This window comes from Acomys minous (assembly GCF_964271855.1).
Source record: "Acomys minous genome assembly, chromosome: 2".
NCBI classification, from domain to species: Eukaryota; Metazoa; Chordata; class Mammalia; order Rodentia; family Muridae; genus Acomys; species Acomys minous.
The window spans coordinates 145793115-145803166 of record NC_140484.1 but is presented as its reverse complement, the minus strand read 5'-3'; the positions used below and the strand labels follow the sequence as shown (position 1 = coordinate 145803166).

General features: G+C 45.4%; 1 pseudogene across 1 annotated transcript; it reads left to right on the top strand.

Moving 5' to 3' along the window:
- The first annotated feature begins 4262 nt into the window (after positions 1 to 4262).
- On the top strand, positions 4263 to 4930 carry LOC311588426 (cytochrome c, somatic-like; annotated as a pseudogene). The gene has a single exon. The product of its transcript is annotated as a cytochrome c, somatic-like (transcript).
- The last annotated feature ends 5122 nt before the right edge of the window (positions 4931 to 10052 follow it).

Genomic DNA, 10052 nt, shown 5'->3' with positions numbered 1-10052 from the left:
TGTGGCAGGGAAGTTTTTTTGTTTTTGTATTCTAATTGTATCTTATCGTGTATCGCAGTCTAGGAATTACATTAGTACCTATTCAAAAAGCTGTCACTTTTTCTCTTGCTCTAATATAAATGACCCAAATCAGAAGTGCTCCAAGGGTCAACAATAACAAGGGAAACAATATGGTTTCCCTGTAAGGGTGAAAAAGAAACTGCCTCACTTCCACTGTTGCTGGTGAGTGGAAGCACTAGGGGCTTTTGTGTGCAGACGTTGCACTGCGTGTGTGTGTGAGCTATATAGTGAGTTCATACAAGACTGGGACAAATAAAATGTGTGTAGTTAAAATGCATGGCAGCCGTTTTGTAAAGAGCATCTGCATGTCCAATATGCCAAATATGTTTTATGGCCACTGGGGAATTCCACATCTAGAATACATAGAGGCTGGGGTTTAGCCTCTCTGAGTTCTCCTGTGGCCTTCCCTAAGTACTGTGCCACCCCAAATAGCACACTTCATCCCTGTGGAACAACGGAAGCTGCACCTTTTTTGGATTTCGGCTGGCCTGTTGCATTTTTTTTTATATAAATGTGATTTTTCAGAAGTTGAATTTAAACACGATTTAAGTCCAGTCCTTCTAAACTGTTAATTTTTATTAAAATTAAGTACTAATTTAAAAAAAGGCATGTATTCCTACACTCAACTGAAAATGATTCTTAACTTCATAGACAACATTAAGAAAAAAAATATATATATGGGGTTGGAGAGTTGGGGCAGTGGTTAAGATCACTGCCTGCTCCTCCAGAGGACCAGAGTTCAGTTTCCAGCACCCACAACTCACAGTCCAGGGGAACTGGTGCCCTCTTAGGGCCTTCATGGGTGTTGAATCCCATATATATATATACGTGAGACAAAAGCCACCCATACACACAAATAAAAGCAAATGAAATCTAAAAAACAGAAACAAAAAAACCAAACCTTTAAATATACGTGTACATACATATTTACAATTGTCTCTCTACAGTTTAATTTATGGCAATTGACCATGTATCACACAGCTAGTATTTTTCTTTGTATGCGCATAAGCTGAGGGCCGGCGAGAAGGCTCACTAGGGAGAGGCACTTGGGCCACACCAGCCTGGAGACCTGAATTCAATCCCTGGATTTTATAAATGTGGAAGGAGAGATCCAACTCCACAAAGATGTCATCTGTCCTCCACATGGGCACTGTGGCACACATGCACCTTGCATGTACACACACAAACAGTAATAAACAAATTCTAAATACATAAGCTGTCTGAGAGTGGGGACGTTGACTTGTAGCCACAGGAATCGCTAAAAACCACTGTACTGTGAATGAACGATGGCGTTCCATTGTCAGGGATACCTGCCTTAGAAGACTTTACCTGCCTCCGTTGTGTGCTTAGCTCCCGGAAGCATCCCTAATTCCCTAGCAGTGGTAAAAGCAGCAAATATGGAACCCAGCAAGTCACCCCTCCCTCCCCAAGCTTCAGTTCCCATTTTAAAAATGGAACTAGTAACGTCCGCTCCACCTGGGTCATCACGAAGCTCACTGGAGTCACCGTTTCTCACAGCCCCTGGAGAGCTTCCTGTACATCATCAGCCCATGTGGCTGAGCCTTTCTGTGAGCTGCAAGGCATGAGGTGGTTCTCCTGTACTTAAGCCCCGCCCCTTTTAAAAGCTGTACAAGGTGCACAGGTTTGGGGGTCCTCCACTAGCCCTCTGTCTGCCCTGGTCTTCTGCTTTGACCCTCTGCCACCTCAGGCAATCACCTGCAGCAGCCCTAGGCATTTGAAACTAGGATTCAAGGAATCTGGCCACGGTGGAGCTGCCTCCCTGAGCCCTCCAGGTGCCGAGGACAGCCTGGTCCTTGGAGGCCTGCTCCTGCAGCCCTGCGGCTGTCCACCTGACATCACATCAGCCTGTGTAGTCCCTTTGATGTCAGTCCCCAAACTGGAGCCTGGCGCCCTGCTCTGAGGACCCAGGCTTTGAAGTTGGCCTATAAATTGAGCTTTCAGGAAGAAAGTTGTCTGTTGTGGCTCAGAGCAACCAGCCGGGCCCTGTAAAAACACACAGAGTACCGTACGCCCCTGATGAATAATTCTTTCTGGGCCCAAGAAAGAGTCATTCCATTTAAAGGGAAGGAAAATTCCCTTGACCTTTTCATTGAAGTCGGGGGTGGGGGCGTCGGAGAGGGTTTCCGTGCCTTCTCATGAAAGCCACATGGGGAAGGCAGGTGCTTTCTGAGAATGAGCCCCTGTAACTATCCTGAAAATGAGCACCCTTGACACCGGGTACTCATAGCCAACCGGTGCCCTGCACTCCCTGCTCTGCCATGGTGTGACCAGCCAGAGGTTGAGCCTCTTATGGCAAGAGAGGCCTCAGCACCTCAAGGCAAATCCTGCTGGAAATAGTGGGACTATCTTTTCCTTCCAGTGTCTGACACTGTTCAGGGCTGAGGCCTCACCAGGAGGATGGACAGCCTACCCCAGGGAGGCCCAGACACAGGCACGGGTGAGAACACACTGTGCGTTTACTTCTGTGTGCCCTCAGCCAGGGCTCTGTAGTTCACGGCTGGATAACTGGATATGTAGACAAAGCATAGCACACACACAGAAGGCACACAGAGTACCACACTCAGGCTGGAACCAGGTGTGTGCCAGGACACCAGCTGCTGCTAGCTGCCCTGCTCAGGAGGCCACTGCCCTAGCAGTCACCCTCCCCACTTCTGTGCTAGCCACACACACTGGCTTTTCTTTATAGATTTACTACCTAATGAGTCCGAGTGCCTGAGGAGACCAGAAGAGGGCATCAGATGCCCCGGAGCTGGCATTACAGGGAGTGGTGCGCCACCTCATGTGGGTGCCCGGAGCTGAACTAATGTCCTCTGAAAGACCAGCAAGTGTTCTTGACAGCTGAGCCATCCGTGTAGCCTTGGTGTTGTCTCTTTAAAATCTTGTTTTCTCTGGTCTCTCCCAGCCATCCCTTTCAGGCGCCTCTCCATATGGATGTTTACTTTTTACTCCATTGTGCAAAATTCCATGATGAGCCTGGGTGAGAGGGACCACTCAGAACTGAAGGCTTTGACACATGCTAACACGCGTGGTGGCACATCCCACAGACCTTCATGATCCTTGTTCAAACTACTTAAATGACATAGATGGAAAGATTTGGAGCTTTCCTGGTCCCCACAGGACATGCCCAAGTTGGCTGGCTGCACCGTACCAGGCACTGGTGCCAGATTCTGAGTGATAGAGGCACTTACACACTCTGTGACATACATGCATTTGTAACATGTAGCTCCTGGGACAGGCTTCTGCTTTCCCTAGGCCTATGGCCGGCTTCTCAGGGGCCACAGGACTGACATCTAGGACCAGGTCACTGATGAGAGTCTCTTGGGAGTGGGATGGGGTTCATTAGTGGCCTCTGCCTCTGCCCACTGTATTCCGACAACATCTCTCATCCGTGACCAATCACAAATGTCTCCACACTGCCTCCCCAGTGTGCCCAGGGGAAGGAGCCAAAGCCACTCCTGGTTGAGAAGCAGTGGTCCAAGGACAACATTGAAGACAAGAAAACCCTACAAGGTTAGTGACTCTAAGAGTCTGCGTAATAAAAGAGGGCTGGTGGCCGGCGTAAGTGGGCCGGGAGCTGTCTGTCTTTGGTTTCGGCTCTGTGGAAGCTTGTGGCTAAGTTGCATGTGTTCCCCTTTAGCTACGTGAACTCAATTTTCAGGCCTGATATTTTATTTATATCAATCCCTTTGGAAATGGCTCCGTGTATTTTGAAGGTTGACAGGCAAACTGACACAGTATGGAATTCAGTCTTGGAGGTAACACCCTCGCAACAGCGGTAGCCCCACTCCGAGTATGAGTTAGGACCCAGAGCTGCTCCCCGGGTGAGCAGCACTTCGGGGGATACCAGGGAGAACAGGGAAGGTCTTGTGTGGTAATGAGGGACAGGATTTGTAGGAAACACACAGCAGGTATTCTTTGGGTCAGAAATAATTGAAGGGTGCTTTGTGAGAGTAACATGGGGTCTGATACTCAGAAATCAAGACAGTGCTAGCTTATGCCAAAGCAGTTTGGTGTTCAGGCACTCCCAGTTTGGAGACAGAAAAGTGAAGTCATCGCTCCCTTCTTTTGGCACTCACCCAAAGCTGCAGGAGAAACAGAAGCATGGACATCAGTCCCCACCAAACTCAGGCACTGAAGCAAACTTGAAAACGCATGGAAGGTAGAGAGCAGGACATCGGTGTTTGGGTTGTAACGTTTGTGGTGTCTACTAGCCCGGAGCAAATTAAAAAATGGGTGAAGTCGAGAAAGGCAAGAAGATTTTTGTTCAGAAGTGTGCCCAGTGCCACAGTGTGGAAAAGGGAGGCAAGCATAAGACTGGACCAAATCTCCATGGACTGTTTGGGCGGAAGACAGGTCAGGCCTCTGGATTCTCCTACACAGATGCCAACAAGAACAAGGACATCGCCTGGGGGAGAGGACACCCTGATGGAAGATGTGGAGAATCCCAAAAAGTACATCCCTGGGACGAAGATGATCTTCGCGGGAATTAAGAAGAAGGGAGAGAGGGCAGACCTGATAGCTTATCTTAAAAAGGCTACCAATGAGTAGTTCCACTGCCTTGCTTATTACAAAACAATTGTCTCATGGCTTTTAATGTATACCATAATTTAATTCACACCCCCAAATTCAGGTCATGAATGGCTAACGATGTTTTTGTTGGACAGTCCTGATTCAAGTAAAACTGACCTGTAGTAAAGTGGATATGATCTTTTTTAAAAATAACAATCCAGTTGCACACATACTATTGCTGTTCTCCCTTCAAGATTGGACTTACTAGTAATACTCTACTTTCTACAAAGATTGGGGGGGGGGGGTCACCTCAAACCTATTAAATGGTTTTATACTTGGATTTATATAACTGGGCGTATAAATATGTGTAAACGCTGTGAAAACTCTTAGCACCTTCTCAAAAACAAGAAGGTTCATCTGTGTTTCAGTTTGTGTTCACTGGCCTGTTACAGGCGGTGGCTAAACGGCAAGAAGCAACTGTTCTTAAGGATGCTGATTTATTTAGAGTTCCCTATGTCAAGGATGCTGCCCTTTACCCCTGAAAGACACTTCTGTGGTTTGTGTATGATATCAAATAAAGAGTATTTAACACAAAAAAAGAAAGAAAGAAAGAAAGAAAGAAAGAAAGAAAGAAAGAAAGAAAGAAGAAAGAAAGAAAGAAAGAAAGAAAGAAAGAAAGAAAATGCATGGAAGAAAAAGCTGAAAAGGGGGTGGACAACATCAGATGAGCACAGAAGGTGTCTGCTCGTGCAGGGTCTGGTCAGATGGCCAGCGTCTGCCTAAGGAGCGGCTGTTTGCCAGAACCACCTGTGAGGTGACAGGAGTAGGTCTGCTTCTTTATTATTGTTGTTATTGTTATTATTATTATTATTATTTTTGCTAGTTTTTTTGAGATGGGGTTTTTCTGTGTAGCCTTGCTGGCCTCTTGTGTAGACCAGGCTGGCCTCAAACTTTCAGAGATCCACTTGCCTCTGCCTCCCCGAGTGTTGGGATTAAAGGCGTGTGCCACCATGCCCACCTTTGCTTCTCTGTTTTATTGTTAAACATTTTATTTGTGTGTGTGTGTGTGTGTGTGCATGTGCACATGGGTTGTAAGGGCCTATAGAGGGTGCCGGCTCCCCTGGAGCTGTTGTTACAGAGGGTTGAAAGGTGCCTGGTGTGGATGCTAGTAAACAAACTCAGGTTCTGTGCAAGAGTGCCTGGCACACACCAGGGTCCTAGTGAACATTTGTAGCTGATCAATTAAAGAGGAAGAGGAAGAGGAGGAAGAGGAGGACGTGGAAGCACCTAAGCTTGTGTGAGGAAACTGCAATGCAGAGGGCGGGAACACTCCAGGGTGATTACTTCTCATAGAAACAACGGCACAAATATAAGACGATACAACAAAACAACAAAGAATCCACGTGAGCTGAAAGGACCAAGGGGATTTCGTATTTTTATTTTAAGATGTCTTTCATATGTGTCTGTGCACCATGTGTGTGCCTGGTGCCCACTGAGGCCAGAAGAGGGCATCAGATCCCTGGAACTGGAGTTACTCGTGGTTTTGAGCTGCGAGGTGGGTGCTGGGAATTGAACCTGGGTCCTCTCTAAGAGCAGCCGCTCTTAACCTCTGAGACATCTCTTTAGCCTCTGATAATCACACAATGCAAACTGGGATGACAGACACTGCTCGGGTCACAAAGGGAACAGGAGACAGGAATGACAGAAAGGGAAATGGCGTGGAGACCGCAGAGGCAGCATGCTCGCACCCTGGCGTTTCCTTTTTTCTTTTCTTTTTTTTTTTTTTTTTAATATTTATTTGTTATGTGTACGCTGTTATGCCTGCATGTGTGCCTGCACACCAGAAAAGGGCACTACTACAGATGATTGTGAGCCACCACGTGGTCGCTGGGAATTGAACTCAGGACCTTTGGAAGAACAGACAGTGCTCTTGACCCCCAAGCCATCCCTCCAGCCCACAAGCTGGCATTTCTAAGGGGGGGGGGCTTATATTCAGAGACGGCAGCATGGAGCAGCAGTGCGTAGTAGGTTTAAGGAGCTGTACTTGGTCCTCTGGGCTTCAAATCATTGTTTTTTCACCAAAATTATTTTGAACAAGCCAGTCAGCTGACACGTCTCTCCCAGTCTTTTTTATTTTTTATTTTTTAATTTTTAGATTTACTTTTATTTTGCCTGCATGTATGTATGTGTACCATGTGTGTGCCCGGTGCCCACAGAGGTCAGAGGAGGGCATCAGATCCCCTGGAACTAAAGTCAGAAATGGTTGTGAGCCACCATGTGAGTGCTAGGAGTTGAACCCAAGTCCTCTGCAAGAACAACCAGTGCTCTTTTTGTTGTTGTTTTTGGTTTTTTGAGACAGGGTCTCTCTGTGTAGCTTTGGCTGTCCTGGACTCACATTGTAGACCAGGCTGGCCTCAAACTCACAGCGATCCACCTGCCTCAGCCTCCCAAGTGCTGGGATTAAAGGCGTGCGTCACCACCACCCAGCCCAGTGCTCTTTTTTAAAAAAATATTTTTTACATATATATTTATATTATTACACACAAATACAATAAATTACATATAGCAAGAAGAACCACGAAGCAATCAGGAATTATATTAATATACACTCATGGTGTTTTGGCTATTTGTGATTGGCAACCTTGAAGAAAACATCTTTCCTATCTTGGTGTGTCTAAAATTCTGAATGAAAATCAGTGTCTATCATATCTCATCTCAATCAACGTAAAACATCTATCTAGACCCAAAAACATCTTAACTCCTAAACAACTGATCTTAATTGTAAACCAAACTGTATGGTCTTCAACCCCATCAGAGACTTGAGAAAGAATAAAATTAATTACCTGAGTAAACAGGAAGTGCAGGTTAGCAGCTTCCAAAAAATGACAGAGACAGTTTGCTGCCTGAACAGTCACCCAAAACTCTCTATAACAATGGAGCAGCATCTTCAGCCTTCTGGCCCAGTATATCTGACAGACATATTTGTGAGGCAGGAACTATTGAGGATTTCTTACCCTGTCTTGGCAGAGTTTGGCCAGCTGACTCTGCCTGCATCCAAGCTTGACTATTTTTAGTCAGAATTCTGTCTGTAGCTGAAACAAGAACATTTTACCCATTGGCTTGTTTGCCACATTTGAAGTCATCTCCATAATGAGGTTCACTGATGCTCATCATCTTCTTTGAGGTAGGCTGGGTGTTTCCGGGAGTTATCCTGTCTTATTGTCAAAGAATCGTTAAAACAATAAAAAACATTTTAAAATGCCATATTCTGAGGTTTTTGAAGACCTTATCTAACTATTTTACCTTACCTATCTATAGAATCATATCTATCTGTTACACTTTGGATGTATATTCTTGTGATAAAAAATAGACTAATAATTGACATGACCATGATTTAATCAATTAACGATTAACTTGTATAATTTACTATCTTAAACGGCCTGTAATAGCACTTTCAAAGTATCAGAGGTAAACCTTGTGTTCTACTTGAGTTGTGTGGGTACAATACCCATACATATATATAGTGTGTGAAGAATAATCTTACATTTGAATTCTAGACCAGTGTATCAAAATTAAATGTATTTTGCATTGATATACAAACTTCTATATGAGTTCAAAATAACCTTGTGAGCAACAATTAAGGCCTTAAGTTGAGAAGTAGACTGAATAATCCTATCATCACAATATATTTCTATTTCCCCCTTCTTTCTTTTCAACCCTATCTCCAAACCTAAGAAAGAAAGATAAAAGAAAAGAGAGACATCCCTGAGTCCAACTTTATTTTCTCTCTGAATAAGACCAATAGTAACTTATAAGCATTTCCCGATGAAAATAAACATCCATAGCCCTAGAAAGCAACCAAAAACCTACCCAATCCCCCCTTAAGGAAAGTGGGGCGTTGTTCTCTTAAGGATTCTTCCAGATGATTTGGGACAAATAATACCTTTGTAGGAGCCCAAATAAAAATGGCTAAACAAGTTTGGAATAGCATTTGTGGTCTGGTTTCTATCTTTCTTTTATTTTTAAAAAATATTTATTTATTTATTATATACACAGTGTTTTGCCTGCATGTACACCAGAAGAGGGCACCAGATTTCATTATAGATGGTTGTGAGCTACCATGTGGTTGCTGGGAATTGAACTCAGGACCCTTGAAAGAGCAAGTAGTGATCTTAACCACTGAGCCATCTCTCCAGCCCCTATGGTTTAGTTTCTAAGTGTTGAGAACCAAGACGCCCTGTTCAGAAGTAGACGATGGACTGCTTATTCTCTGCATGGGGGGAGGGGGGAGACAGCTGCTGAACCTCTGACATGCACTTGGGTGCCCACGATTTGGTCACTGCCCCTCCCCAAGGCGGCCTAGTGGACACACAGTGGAAGGGGATGCAGGCTATACTGGTGAGACTTAGTAGGCTGTTACCAGAGGTCTAGGGGAGGGACCTAGTCAGAAGAGGGAGGGCGGGGATAACAATCGAGGAGGTAATGTGAATAAATTATAATAAACAAAATATACATTTAAAAAATCCAGGCAGAGGAGGGGGTTGCTGTAGAGACTGATGCACCAACCAAGGTCCATGCGTGGTGTGGACCTAGACCCTCCGCTCAGATGTGTAGATAGGCAGCACAGTTGCCTTGTGGGTCCCATAATATGGGGAGTAGGGACTACTTCTGCCATGGACTCTGGCCTCCCAATGTTGATCACTTCCCCCTGGCCGGGCGGCTTTGCCAGGCCACAGAGGAAGAGGATACAGGTAGTACAGACGAGACTTGATAGGCTGAGGTCAGATATTAGGGGAGGAGGGCTCCCCTTTCTGAGAACTAGGGGAGGGAGAGAGAGCATATGAGAAAGGGAGGGTGGGGCTAGGAGGTGATGAGGGAGGGGGCTACAGTTGGGATGTAGAGAATTTAAACCGTAGAACAAGCAGGTAACTTCTCTTGCTAATCCTACCACATGGGAATAGCTCTGACAGTGGCTGAGACATGAGTGTCTGTGCATAGACAGTTCTCCTCCTCCTTCTTCCTCCTCCTCCTCCTCCTCCTCCTCCTCCTCCTCCTCCTCCTCCTCCTCCTTCTTCTTCTTCTTCTTCTTCTTCTTCTCCTTCTCCTCCTCCTCCTTCTTCCAGGGTCTCTCTATGTAGCCTTGGCTGTCTTGGGCATACTTTGTAGACCAGGCTGGCCTCGAACTCACAGTGAACCACCTGCCTCTGTCTCCTGCGTGCTGAGATTAAAGTCGTACACCACCACGCCCTGCTAGACAATGCTTCTTGTTGGTTACAGAATCCCTGTGATTTACTATTAGCTGCTATTCTTCATGTGGTATGAAGATTTACAGATGTCCTTCTTCTGCTCATACAAAGAGCAGAGAACCAGCCTTAATTGTTCTGTGCACTTTGCACACCGTATACATTTATAATTTTAGGACTATATAATGCTTGTGAGAAATTACATGTTTTCAGAAAAAA